Source organism: Miscanthus floridulus, chromosome 2 (genome assembly GCF_019320115.1).
Source record: "Miscanthus floridulus cultivar M001 chromosome 2, ASM1932011v1, whole genome shotgun sequence".
Taxonomy (NCBI): Eukaryota; Viridiplantae; Streptophyta; class Magnoliopsida; order Poales; family Poaceae; genus Miscanthus; species Miscanthus floridulus.
In genome coordinates, this window is record NC_089581.1 from 98,398,358 (window position 1) to 98,412,521 (window position 14,164).

At 46.8% G+C, this 14,164-nt stretch overlaps 2 pseudogenes; both read left to right on the forward strand.

Annotated features, from left to right (window-relative positions):
• Nucleotides 1-538: 538 nt before the first annotated feature.
• LOC136539249 (uncharacterized) lies at nucleotides 539-1,770 on the forward strand (annotated as a pseudogene).
• A 1,811-nt stretch (nucleotides 1,771-3,581) lies between these two features.
• On the forward strand, nucleotides 3,582-9,286 carry LOC136536815 (uncharacterized; annotated as a pseudogene).
• The last annotated feature ends 4,878 nt before the right edge of the window (nucleotides 9,287-14,164 follow it).

Here is a 14,164-nt window from a genome sequence, read left to right on the forward strand (position 1 = left end):
GACGAAATGTTTTATGATTACTACAGACATGATCTAAAATTGCTTACTCTTTAGAGAAACAGTTCAGAAATTTGTTATTCACTGTTTACAAACTTACGGTCATCTAATTATGATAGTTTCATTTTTTTTTGTGAAATCAAGTGTAAAAGCAAGTATGGAATAATTGAAAAACAATTGATTATAGGACAATCAATCAACCAGGTTATGGATATCATTCATCCCCCGAGTTGTCATATAGTGAATAGGACTGTATGCTCATGTTTTTCCATCATCACTGCCTCCTCCATCTTAGGAACTCCGATGCGATAAGTCCTCCACTTTTTTTTCCAAAAGTCAAAGCACTTCCTGAATACATTTCTAAGTAGTAAAACATGAACAAAAATATTCAGATGTAGCAACGATACTAAATTTATGGTCTTTTCTTTGATTCTTTATTTCCCCTACAGCCACCTAGCTTGCACTGCTTTTCACTTGTCCATATTGAATTGGACACATTATTTCAAAGGAACAGTATTGCTAAAAGTGTTTGGTAGTGTTGATGGACACGCCAAGGCCAACTGGTAATCGGGTACCTTTGGGGGACCTTACAAATACAACACATGGAGGCATATAAACTTTTACAGCCTCTCCACATGTTCTGTGTTTATATGTTTTCAACTCCTCACCAAATTTTATTGAAGGGAATCATACAAAATCAGGGTTGGTGCCACTAGATGGGGATCGTAATGAGCAGAAGAGATAGAGGGAGAGAGAATGGTATGCAACAATGTCTGATGAAAAGGGGACCGAAAGAAACAAGAAACCTCGTCAGAGGTATAAGATGAGTAACCAAGAGAATGTTGATCTTGAAAACAATATGGCTTCCCATTCAACAGGTATGGAGGTATTGTTGAGTGTCATTTTGACTGCCATTCGTGTTTTAATTAATAACAATTATTATGTTTTGTATTGCAGATGCGAATACACATAATGAAACAGACGAAAATAGTGGCTGGCTCCATAGGTAGTCAACCTACAGTAATGGCTTTCAACAATTATCAGGTTACTTATTCTAATAAAAGTATTTATTGGTGCAGCGACTGAAATTATCGTGTTGACATAGTTTGCTTATTGTATGGTTCAATTTTAATTATATGGTTATATTTGTAGACGGTACGGAACCTTTAAGTTGCATTGGTGGCACTAATGACGTGCATGACATTGATAGTGAGCAAGATATCAGCACTATTCATGAAACGGGTACACTTTTGTATCCATTGCCTAATATTCTTGTGAATCATGCCTGTGTTAGTTTCTTACAGGTGTGCTTAGACACCGTCCTAGCATGCGTTGATTAAGATGTCATTCCATGATATATAGGTTCTGGATATGCACCTAGACCCATCAACCGGCTTGTCACGTGTCCAAAAGAGCGTAAGCATGATCGTGATAGAGCAAGAAAAGCTGCAATGTCTCTTGAAGAAAGGGCGCTACTAAATAAGAGACGACATGATTTGTATGCACAAAAAAGGCATCAAAAAAGTCTGCAAAGATGCTACAAATGACTCCAAAGGAGACTTCCCTGTCAACAGGTATAGCAATAATATTGATTTCTTTACAGTAAAAAATTATGTGGTGCTGTAGGATATTTATTATATCAATAAAATTTTAGACAGTCCTATCACTTTAATCATCGGAGGAAACGAGGAATCACCCCCTCCTAGTGATATTGACGATAGTTTAACTGAGACATATATCAACACTATTCATGAAACGGGTACGCCTTTATAGAATCGTGGCTTTGTTTTTAGTTACTAAAGGAGTTTGAACACCATTGTACCTGACACTATTGTGTAAAGTTTATTATCACACAATTTGAATTATTGTGTGTCCATCGATGAGACATTGAGACCATACTTTTTCTTATTACATTTAGGTGTTGTAAATGCATCCAATTCCATCGACAATATTTGTCACGTGTCCAAAAGAGCGTAAGCATGAACTAGATAGAGCACGACAGGCTACACTGTCTCCTAAACAAAAGGCGCTAATAAACAAGAGGCGGCGTGACTTGTATGCGACTAAGAATGCTACAAGAAAACTGCAAATGACTCCACAAGAGAAGAAGTTGAAACAAAAAGAGAGCAACAAAAAATACAATATGATGATGAGAGAACACCGAGCCAATAATTTGCATCCGGACTCAATCGCCATGGAGAGCCCTCACTTTAACCATAAGCTTAGTTTGCCTTCTTCACCTCAATCGCCTAAAGCACCTTCACACGATATGGAATTATGTGAATTGATGGGCACGCCTGTTGACATCGCGCCAACTATAGTTCAAAATCCATAAGTCTAGACCCCTAAAGTGGTTGTGGCACAGACCATACATAGGCACCGAGTGACCACTGGAGAGAGAAATGCCCTTCTATCCCGTCGCAATCGGGCTTTGAAGCAAACATTAGAAGAAGGGCTAGAGGGTGTGTGGATGAAAAGTGCAATGATTCGAATGACCTAACTCAACCAAGTGTGGTTTACAACGGTAATTAGCCTTGATCACTATATATTGTTGGTACTTTCACCTTCGCCCTCCTATTTTAAAAACTCATACCTTTTCTTACTACAGATGGTGTCACCTAGGAAACTCTAGTTCCACCACCTAATAATTGCATAGGTGCATAGACACAACCGTCTGTAGTTGACGGTACCTCTTCAATGCCTCCAAACGGTGCATAAGCTGATACACCAGACTCTATAGTCAAGGATGGTATTTTCTTTATTAAATTTATCCCTTTTTGTTCTTTTTGTATGCCATTATGTTTCTCTCATCATATATGTTCCGTGTTGCACACACTATGATCAGGATGTCATATTTGAGGAGGACGAGGAAGAAGATGAAGCGTACTTTTTCGCCGGACAAGGTACACCGTGTAATAGTCAAAATAATTTTTTCACAAACTTTCTTTCAACGCGTAACACATCAACATTTTGTTAGAAGACGACGAGGGTGGAACTGACGTCGAGCACAATCTCAACATGAATGAGTAAGAGAACAGTGAGCCTGATGTCCTGGATCCACATGACAAGGTTTACGCTAATGTCCCATCAGAGTCGCACATGCTACCATCGGTGCTGAACTGCGAACACTGCAATGCAAAAAAATCGAGGGTGAACCGCTAGGATTCTGTTGTAGGGGTGGCAAGATTCATATTTCAACTCCTGAGACACCACTAGAGCTCATGAGGTTGTGGTCAAGCTCAGACGCTTATGCTAGGCACTTTCGTGCAAACATCAGATATTTCAATGGCCACTTCTCTTTCACTTCTCTGTACTGCCACCTAGATCGTGTGACCATTAACATGCGAATCTGCGGTGTCTACATGTTCTGTGCCCATGGCTAGATTTACCATAACATATGATCATTTGGTAAAGAGGAGGGTGTCAAAAAGAGACACCTCAAGCTTTATTTTTACGATGACGATCCATCCCTTGAGCATCAGATGAGCAAGTGCCGTGAGCAATGCGCCCAAAAAGACAGAGAAGTTATATAGCAATTGGTTAGTATTTTTAATGGGAATCCCTACTCTCAGCAACTAAGGAGTATGGGACATGTTGGAAACCTCGAGGATTACCGGGTTGAGTTGAACCTTGACCAGCGGCTTGACCAGAGAACATATAACATGCCATTGACATCAGAGGTGGTCGCCGTCTGGGTTGAGGGGAGTGAGCATCATGGCCAATTCAAGCATAGTGTTCTCCTGCAAGGGAAGGATCGGTCTATACATGGCATCCGCTCATATAATGCATGCTATGACCCACTGTCATACCCGGTGTTCTTTCCAATGGGTGAGCTTGGGTGGCACAACTGCATTCCAAAAGTGGGTGTGACTATGGCTCAAGTTGATCGAGCTCGAGCAATCCGCAAAAAGCGTGCTGAGAATGATGATGATGATGATGGAGGTAACTTGAACTCTTTTCAATAATGCAATATAAACTCTTTTCTATTAACTCATGATACTAATTTGAACAATGTCTCCCTATAGAACCTGTTGCGAATACATGTGTCTCCGTGTGCGACTACTACTGCAACAAGTTCCAGATGCGGCCAGGGATATTTAATCCAATACTCTATGGCCAGTGTCTTTTCTAGCAATTTGCCATCGACACCTACATCAAGATTGATAGCTCATGTTTAGACTACATGAGGAACAATCAAGATACTTTGAGGGCTGACCTATACCAAGGCCTGGTGGACAACATCATTTGGGTGAAGGATCTGCTGAGAATGTCGGAAGGCATACTGTCCTATCTTTGTCATTCATCGAAGGACCCTGTGATATGAGGTGCCGGTACATGGATGCAATGGCTCTGGTGTGAAAGTACAGTAAACCTGATATCTTCCTCACAATGCTGTGCAACCCTAACTGGGATGAGATCAAGAATGAACTTTATTCAGGTCAGACACCATAGGACCGCCCAGATCTTGTCACACGAGTCTTTAGAGCAAAGTTAGAGGTGATGAGAAAAATGTTGATGGAGAAAGACATACTTGGAAAGGTGAAGGCCTACGTATATGTAGTGGAGTTCTAGAAGAGGGGCTTGTCGCATGCACACTTCTTGCTAACAATGGAACGGAAGTACAAACTCACATGTCTAGAGCAATATGACATGATCATCACTACAGAGCTACCAAACAAGAAAATGTACCCTGAGCTATACAATATGGTCACGAAGCATATGATGCATGGTCCTTGTGGGATGCTTAATCCATACTATCCACTCATGGTGGGCGGCGGGTCATGCAAAAACCATTACATGCGCCCATTCTGTGAGGCCACATCACAGGAAAAGGATTCGTACCCCATCTATCGGCGACGTAATGACGGCCATACACAAAAAGTTTGAGGCCATTACCTGGACAATCAATGGGTTGTTCCTTACAACCCTTGGCTACTATGTACCTTCAACTGCCATATAAATGTTGAGGCCTATGGGAGCATCAAATCAGTAAAGTATCTGTTCAAGTACATATACAAGGGACATGACAGGGCATTGGTGGTGATGAGGGAGACTGACAAAGCAGACAAGAAAGGCAACATTGATGAGATCAAGTAGTATAGAGATGCCCGGTGGGTGACGCCTCTAGAAGCACTGTGGAGGATATATGGCTTTGACTTGAGCAAGAACCATCCACTAGTACAGCAGCTACAGCTTCATCTACCCGACATGCACATGGTGGCATTTCATAAATAGGACAAGGTCGTATGGATCGTTAATAGGCCAGGTGTAGAAGAGTCCATGCTGATAGCATACTTCAAGGCAAACAGGATGCATGAGGAAGCTCGTAGAATCTTGTATCGGGACTTCCCAGAGCATTTTACCTAGCAGTTTGATGGTAAATTATGGCAGAAAAGGAAAAACTCTGTTTTCCAAGTTGGCAGAGTCATCTTGGCCCATCCTGCTGAGGGAGAATGCTACTTTCTTTGTGTTCTCTTAAACAATGTTGCTGGTGCTACCTCATACGAACACCTTAGGGTGGTTGATGGCGTGCTACTGCCTTCATTTCATGAAACTGTAGAAAGGAGGGGTCTAATCGAAGAAGACAATACACTAGATTAATGTCTAACTGAAGCTACTTTCTTCCAAATGCCTTCCTCTCTGCGAAGGCTATTTACAACAATATTGGTATTCTATGAGCCGCATGATGTGATGGGGTTGTGGAAAAAACACTATGATGCAATGTTAGAGGACTACAGCTGCAATCATCCATCCTCGGATCTAGTGCAACAAATGGTTTTGATAGACATTAGAAACATGCTACAGTCTATGGGGGACGACATAAGGTCATTTCCTCTTCTAGATATTGATCACTCATACGACGATGCCAGCCATATTCCTCGTGAGATATTTGAGGAAGCTAGCATCGAGCAGAATCCCAAAGATGTGCTATTGTGCGACTCACTCAACGTCGAGCAAATGTCTACCTATGATGAGATAATGGCCACTGACTACAGCAAACAAGGCGGGCTATTCTTTGTGGATGAACCTAGCAGGACGGGAAATACATTTTTGTATAGGGCACTTCTCGCAAAACTACGTAGCCAGGACAAGCTTGCCGTGGCTACAGCTACATCTGGAGTCACAACAGCCATAATGCTAGGCGGGAGGATGGCCCACTTGCATTTCAAGATACCCCTCACTCTTCAGGAGGGCAGTTGTTGTAGGTTCACGAAACAGAGTGGTACTGCCAAGTTGTTGCAGCAAGCAGCTCTCATAATTTGGGACAAGGCATCTATGACAAAGAGGCAAAATGTGGAAGCACTAGACAAACAACCTATGGGATATAATGGGCCGGTTAAACCTACCGTTTGGTGGGAAGACTATTGTCCTTAGTGGGGATTTCAGACAAGTCCTCCCTATTGTGCGAAAAGGATCCAGAGCTCAAATAGTCGGTGTTTCTCTACGAAGGTTGTATCTTTGGAAATCCGTGCGCCACCTAAAGCTCGTCCGCAACATGAGGGCTCAGAGTGACCCATGGTTTGTAGATTATCTATTGTGCATTGGTGGTGGAATGGAAGAGGTTAGCAGAGATGGCAATGTATGTATTCTAGACGAGATATGTGCCCCATACTCCTGGCGATGCTGAGAAAGATCTTCATACATTGATCGACATCATCTTTCTAGATCTAAATGCAAACATGGCAGACAAAGACTACATCACCACCAGAGTGATTTTATCTACACGTAACGATTGGGTGGACATGATCAATATGAAAATGATTGATATGTTCTAGGGCGGCGAGACGGTGTATCACAGTTTTGACTCCACGGTAGATGATCCACATAACTACTATCCATCGGAGTTCCTTAACAGTTTGACCCCCAACGGGCTGCCTCCACATGTCTTGAAGTTCAAGCTCGGGTGTCCTGTCATATTGCTTAGGAATATTGACCCTGCCAATGGGCTATGCAATGGTACAAGGCTAGTGGTGCGGGGGTTCTGAAGAAATACAATTGATGCAAAAATCATGGTGGGGCAACATGCTGGGAAGCAGGTATTCCTTCCTTGAATACCGCTATGCCCGTCTGATGATGAGATGTTCCTGTTCTAGTTTAAGAGGAAGCAGTTTCCTATCAGGCTGAGCTTTGCCATGATGGTCAACAAGTCACATAGCCAAACTATCTCAAACGTGGGTGTGTACCTACCCACACCGGTGTTCTCCCATGGTCAGTTGTATGTTGCGATGTCTAGAGCCACGTCAAGAACTAATATTAAGATCCTTGCCCTCTTGCCTGATGCGGAGGCATAAAAGAAGGAGGCCAAAAAGATGGAGAAGAAAAATGCTAAAAAGAATGCCGAGAGAAAAGAAATAAGAATGCGTCAAATAAAAAAGATAAGGATAAGAAGACCTCAATAGCGGATGGAACTTTCACAAAGAATATTGTATTTAAGGAGGTTCTAACGCCATAGGCGAGGTAACAGAACATTACTAACGCATACAATGCATTTTTTCATTCAATTTATATTGTACAAATAATATCTCACTAATACCATATTTGTTGTTGTTCCTAGGTATTTTTAAATGGTTTATCAGACTCTACACGGAGATGTTTGTATATACACTTGTGTGATGGCATAATGAAAATTGAACATGTGTTATATTATTGTTATAAAAATGACACTTTGAGTGTTTTGTTCGTATTTCGTTTTGTAACCATTCATAACTATCACACGTGTATGTTCTCAAAACCATGAGTTTTGTCGACTTCCCCTACTTTTCTCATGTGCCAATGTGGGATCAACCGAATTAGCACCTGCATAATTACAAACATAAATTACTTGAATAAAACCAACGAAGCAAGTTAGCGATAATAATGAACAATAGTGCTAAACAACACCATACCAGTGGTCGTGGGATGGCACGATCATAGTGGCGTTGGTTCCGCGCATTCAGGAGGATAGCTCCTTTGTATTTCCCTTTGTTGCATCGGGGTCATTAGTTTTTTCATGAAATCTACAAGACTAAAAACATAGAAAATATAAAACACACTTCATGATCTTTATCACCTATAATATGTGCTGATATGATTAATTAGAAACTCAATTGGATAACGGACAATTTTTCATCAAATTAATATTTTAATCAATAAATTTATAATTATTAAGAGATATGAAGAACGTTAGCAGTGCTACGTAGAGCTCGACACTGTGAAACTATCACAAAGAGAACTACTTTAATCCGAGTTGAAATGATTACACGACGGAGACCGACTATTCCTCGGCCTCTCCTGCAGTATGTATACAAATATGGTCAAGTTACCTCACCACTTGCATTTTCTTTTTGCAGAACACTAGAAAGAAGAAGAAAGAAATTAGCGAAGATAGTAGGAGATTGCGGTGACCATTGTGGTCAGCAGGCCAAGTTATACTAATCCTGACTCTCAATATCCTTCTCTTTTAGAAAAATATGTGCTTTAACAAAAATGCTAGAATTCCGTATAAAAATACAATACGAAAGAAATGGCTGCTGCGATTGGTGTATGTGAGGATATGGAATATAACTTAGCACAGTGCAGATACGTAAGTCGCTTGCTCCTACTTTTATTACTTGTTTCCTATATATTATTCTAATCGCTACCATGTTTGTAGTTCCTTTTGCCATGGCTGCACGTTCGAAAATATATGCTTTATGTTTTCGATCAGCGGGAAAAGATGCTTATCATGATTAAACCTAGACCTGTTGAAGAGTGGTGTAAAGATACACCAGCGTTGATATATGCCAAGTACACTCTTGGATTTAGCTTCAACTATATGGCCATAGTGAATGTACATATTCCTGGATGGAATGACGATGTCTTCAAATGGAAATTCAGACGGAAAGAAAACATTGCAGAGGACATAGATGGGTAACTAACGCAGAGTCACTATAGTTTGCAATAATAATACCTACGATTTAACTATTTCTATATATCGCTGATCGTGAATCTTGCCATAGACACTTAAGTGGATATCTTATTCTACAGTATATGTCTACGTGGAATAGACCAAAAACCACACATATTTATACGGTGAGTATAACACTTTGTTTTTAGTTTTTGTGGAAGATTTTTCAAGAGACGCAGTATTACCCATGCGACATGCACTAATATTGACATATATACTCGAGCCTGTGTATAGGATGGTATGACGATGCGGCAGAACTTATTCGTGGATTTATTGGCGCATGAAAGAAATGGATATCGGAGATTTCTTCCTGCCGATATAAAACATTATCTTAGGCGCATCACGGAAATGTCTATAAAATAGAGTTTGTAAGCCTGTGACGCCGCGCTCTTCGTGACGGTTAATTTCACAAACTTTGCTTTTTTGATTAACTGTTACTTTAACATTGATATTTAATTTTTACAGTATTGTTATCTTATCGTGCGATCTGTGTGTTTTTAGTATAAATTATTAGTTATTCCGTAGTAACGCATGAACATGCTATCTAGTCCCAAGGTTAAAAGGCCAGACTGCACGCCGCCGGTGGTAAACAAAATTTTTAACATCCTACCTGCCTAGCACCCGCGCATCCGTCCAATAGATAGACATGTTGTTTGGTTCTAGCCACGCACTATAGTTGCGGAGACGCCATCTGTCGGATACAGTGAGAAGGGGTACCCTAAGCAAGAACTAAAAAACGACTGCTTAGACTTCGTAAAAGTCGAAACCAGCTAAACACCGCTGGCCTCGGCCGATTCTCCAACTCGCCCGAGGCCCCCTCACCGCTGACCTCGGGCGATCCCCCACCAAAGGCCTCGGCCGACCCCCTCTCATCGCAGGCCTCGCCCGGGCCGCCGACCCTCCGTCTCGCGCGAGGCGAGCTCGGCAGCACTCCACTGCCTCTTCCTTCACCCGTCCCTCTGACAAAACGTCGTGTCGCATTAACTCAGCCAACTGCTGCCCCTGACATCGGCCGTGTGCTCGGCACAGTACAGCGGAATGGCCGACGGGACAGGAGGCAGGACTGGGCAGGGGTTACCCGCCACTGTGCTAACCACTATGCACATGGTTGACGCCCATACCTCACTGTGCTGCCAACTCCTGCTCCGAGAACAACGCAGCGTGGGGAGCCACGTCTGGGATACTGTGGCCTCGGAATCAGTACCCAGGACCAATAATTCCCTCCAAGGCCTCGGCAGTTTGCTTCAGGGGCTCTGCAGCTTGAGGATCCATGTCCGCCGAGCCCCCCGCGATGGCTCGGCCTCGGCATCTGCAGAGACACAGCTCCCTACGACGTCATCGCACGATGACCAGCACGTCGCCCGTACTGGGCAGGGGTTACCCGCCACTGTGCTAACCACTATGCACATGGTTGACGCCCATGCCTCACTGTGCTGCCAACTCCTGCTCCGAGAACAACGCAGCGTGGGGAGCCACGTCTGGGATACTGTGGCCTCGGAATCAGTACCCAGGACCAATAATTCCCCCCAAGGCCTCGGCAGTTTGCTTCAGGGGCACGGCAGCCTGAGGATCCATGTCCGCCGAGCCCCCCGCGATGGCTCGGCCTTGGCATCTATAGAGCCACAGCTCCCTACGACGTCATCGCACGATGACCAGCATGTCGCCCGCCATGTCCTGCATCAAGCTGTACTGGAGCCCCACGACGCACAAGATCAAGTATGACTGGCGTGTCACTTCTGCACGACAAGGACGGGGCCACTCCATCGATCATACCACAACAGTGGCCAGATACAGGGCTCGGACACGCCACCCCCAGTTATAGAGCGCTATGTATGGACGTCCCTGGTTCTCCCTTAGAGTATAAAAGGGAGGGACCGGTGCCATTCCTAGGGAGAGGACGGAAAAAGACGAACACACCGATAGAACTACACACTTCTACGCTGCTTGAGAACAACGCCTCAAGCAGCCCGCACCACCCTCGCCGAGACCTGGGGCTAGCTCCCTCTCTCACCTAGCTTGTAACCCCCTACTACGAGCACTCTGGTGCAAGGAACAGAAGATCGATCTCTCAGACTGGACGTAGGGCCTCGATTGCCTGAACCAGTATAAACCTTGTGTCTCTTTGCATCACCATCCGGGATTAGGGGCACGCAGCACAAATTCACTCGTTGGTTGAGGGACCCCTGGTTCCAAAACACCGACAGTTGGCGCGCTAGGTAGGGGACACTGCGTGTTAGCTTTATCGTCCTAGCAGGACCCGGATGGCAAACCCCATACGACCATTGCGTCTCGGCACCGTAGTTTGGTTCGGGAGCCTAGAGTTCATGTCTCTAGGGCATGAGTACGACATGGTGCTCCTCACCCCTTGAGCCCCACCGTCCGACGATGAAGTCACGCCCCGGTAGCCCAGGCGCAGGCGGTGGCCGCTCTCGCCGCGCTCGCCAGGCACGACGCAAGGAAGGCCACCCCGACGCTATGCGAACCCGGGGCGGCACGCCACTCCCCGTCGATATCCTACGACCAGCTATTGGTACGGGGTCCCTGGCTAGGGACCTGTCTGGCCTGAGCATGGACAAAGGAAAATTGCCGGTGGCTCGCGGCGATGCCCAGTCATCTAGCTCCACTCCACCACTCCCTGAAGAATTGACCCCGGCGGGGCAGAATATGGAGATGGCACCGTCCCCATACCCCTTTGGGTTGAGGAATGCCACCGCCTCTTATGCCTATGCCTACACTGCCGCTTACGAGCACCCCTCGGAACACCGCCAGCGCTTCGCTCTTGACCTGAGCACCCACTCCGACTCCTCGGACGAGGACGAGGCATGGCCCGGGGTGGATTTCTCCGAACTCCACAACCCTGGGGCTTTGCGCCAATTCTTGGCCGCGAGCGACTACTGCCTCGGCTATTCCGACTCCAACGACGAAGGGACTTACGATCCATCTCGTGAGTGCTTCCATGTCGGGCTCGGGATGCCAAGGGCGGGCGAAGAAGACGAGAGGACAGGCAACCATTCCCCGCCCTAGGCAAGGGCGGACGATGCCACACCTCCGCGTCTCGTAGCCCCGGCGGCACGAAACGAGAATCCCGTCCGCGGGGGGCATCGACGCCCAGACCTGGAGCAGCTCCGCGAGCTTCAAGCCAAGGTTGAACAAGACCGACTCCTTTTGCAACAGCTTCGGGACACTCTCGAGTAGGAGCAGCAAGGGCGCGGTGAGGGTGGAGGAGCCCGAGGGAGGGCCCGCGATGTCCATCACCGCATCAACGACAACGAGGGGGGAGAGCCACCCCCAATCTTTAATCGGGCTAGCCAGAATGTCATAGCGGCTGCGATGCTGGTCTGAGCAATGCCTGAGCCCTCCACCACTGAGGGGCGACGGGTCCGCGAAGAGCTCCGCGACCTCCTCGAGACCGTTGCGGTACAGCAGGCCAAAAGTTCCGCCTCCCGCCAGCGCGGAGGCACTTCGGAGCAACCCACGGCGCGACCTCGCCGGGGCCAGGATGCCTCGGTCCGTCCCGAGCCCGCTCGCGCGTCGACGGCCAACGGGGCCCCCTTGGTGCGCGATCGACCTGGAGACCAGCACGAGGCACAAGGCGACCACGAAGTAGTTGGCAGGCGACGGCGCCGCGGCGACGGAGCTGCCCGGGGCTACCACCCACACCGAGGCGGTCGCTACGACAGTGAAGAGGACCGCAGTCCTTCTCCCGAGCCACCTGGCCCTCGAGTCTTTAGTAGAGCCATTCGCAACGCTCACTTCCCAGCCCGGTTCCGGCAACCTGCCAACCTCACAAAGTATAGCGGCGAGACGAACCCTGAGCTATGGCTAGCCGATTATCGCCTGGCTTATCAGCTAGGTGGTGCGGAAGATGACCTGCTCATCATCCGCAACCTCCCTTTGTTCTTGTCAGACTCAACGTGAGCCTAGCTCGAACACCTTCCTCCCACACAGATCCACGACTGGCACGACTTGGTGAGGGTCTTCGTCAGGAATTTCCAGGGCACCTATGTGCGCCCTGAGAACTCCTGGGACCTCAAAGGTTGCCGCCAGAAGCCAGACGAATCTCTTCGAGATTTCATCCGGCGCTTCTCCAAGAAATGCACCGAGTTGCCCCGCGTCGGTGACTCAGAAATCATCCAAGCATTCCTCTCTGGCACCTCCTGCCGAGACCTGGTCCGAGAATTGGGTCAGAACGTACCAACCACAGCGGCCGCACTCCTCGACATCGCCACCAACTTCACCTCGGGCGAAGAGGCGGTTGGGGCCATCTTCCCCAACAACGATGCTAAGGGGAAGCAGAAGGACGAGGCCCCCGAGGTGATTCCCAGCTCGTCGTCGATCAGGTGATGAAAGAGTCAAGCTGCCATGACCCCAAAATGAAGGCGTACTGCGCGATAGTACGTCGCCTGGAGAACAAGTTCGACGGTCTCGAACTCAACCATGTTGCGCGAAAGTTCAACGAGGCCGCGGACGAACTGGCAAAGATGGCGTCGGCATGGGCCCTGGTCCCCCCGAACGTCTTCGCCAGAGACCTCCACAAGCCATCCGTCGACTATGCCTCGGCGACGGAAGAGGGCATATCGGCCGAGCCCAACGCAGGGCCCGAGGCCCCCTCTACCACCGAGACCCCGCCAGTCGAGCCCGAGGCCATGGCGATTGACGCAGAGCCTCCCAAGGCCGACCAAGGAACGGACTAGCGAGTCCCTTTCCTTGATCGCCTCGTTCGAGGAGAGCTTCCTGCGGACAGAACCGAGGCCCGGCGGCTTGCGCGACGAGCCAAGACTTACGTCCTGTTGACATCGTTTTTTGCATGTGTTAAAATGTTCGGAGTGGACTAATCGGTAAGGGGAAAGTTACTGTATACTTTGATAGCCGATGAAAGCCAGCTTGTAAAGATGGTTGCCGATAGCTGGTGATGCCGATAAAGGGAGGCTTGAAGACTACTGTCGATGAAATAGGGAGTATGCCGATGAAGGGAAGACTTGAAGACTATTGTCGATGAGACAGGGGGTATGCCGATGGGAGGAAGGACAGTGAGATTTCCATCGTAATTAAGGCGGACAGGGAAATAGATAGGAGTTGATTTCTTTTTCTATATTTGTTAGAGTATGATTCATGTAAGAGTCACGTGTTTCCTTAGATATGGGCTTGGTGTCCTAGTTGTGTTTGGTTGTGTTTCTTTAGATCAGGGTATAAATATGGAGTGAGGGGCAATGTAAATATATATATCAATCAATATCAAAA